This window comes from Terrapene carolina, unplaced genomic scaffold, assembly GCF_002925995.2.
Source record: "Terrapene carolina triunguis isolate 2854851 unplaced genomic scaffold, T_m_triunguis-2.0 Scaffold120, whole genome shotgun sequence".
NCBI classification, from domain to species: domain Eukaryota; kingdom Metazoa; phylum Chordata; order Testudines; family Emydidae; genus Terrapene; species Terrapene triunguis.
In genome coordinates this window covers 12,217,358-12,217,622 of record NW_020664471.1, presented here as the reverse complement: position 1 = coordinate 12,217,622, position 265 = coordinate 12,217,358, and the positions used below count along the sequence as shown (strand labels likewise).

General features: G+C 68.3%; 1 protein-coding gene across 1 annotated transcript in view; it reads left to right on the top strand.

The window, feature by feature from the left end:
- The window catches only part of ERLEC1 (endoplasmic reticulum lectin 1), a 24,463-nt gene that overhangs the window by 14,817 nt on the left and 9,381 nt on the right, over positions 1–265 (top strand). The window lies entirely within an intron of this gene.

The following is a 265-nucleotide window of genomic DNA, read 5'->3' as shown; positions in this document are numbered from 1 at the left end:
AGGGAAAGCCCCTGGCGGGCCGGGCTGGTTTGTTTACCTGCCCCGTCTGCAGGTCCGGCCGATCGTGGCTCCCACTGGTCGTGGATCGCTGCTCCGGGCCAATGGGAGCTGCTGGAAGCGGTGGCCAGTATGTCCCTCGGCCCGCGCCGCTTCCAGCAGCTCCCATTGGCTCGGAGCAGCGATCCACGGCCAGTGGGAGCCATGATCGGCCGGACCTGCGGACGGGGCAGGTAAACAAACCGGCCCGCCAGGGGCTTTCCCTACA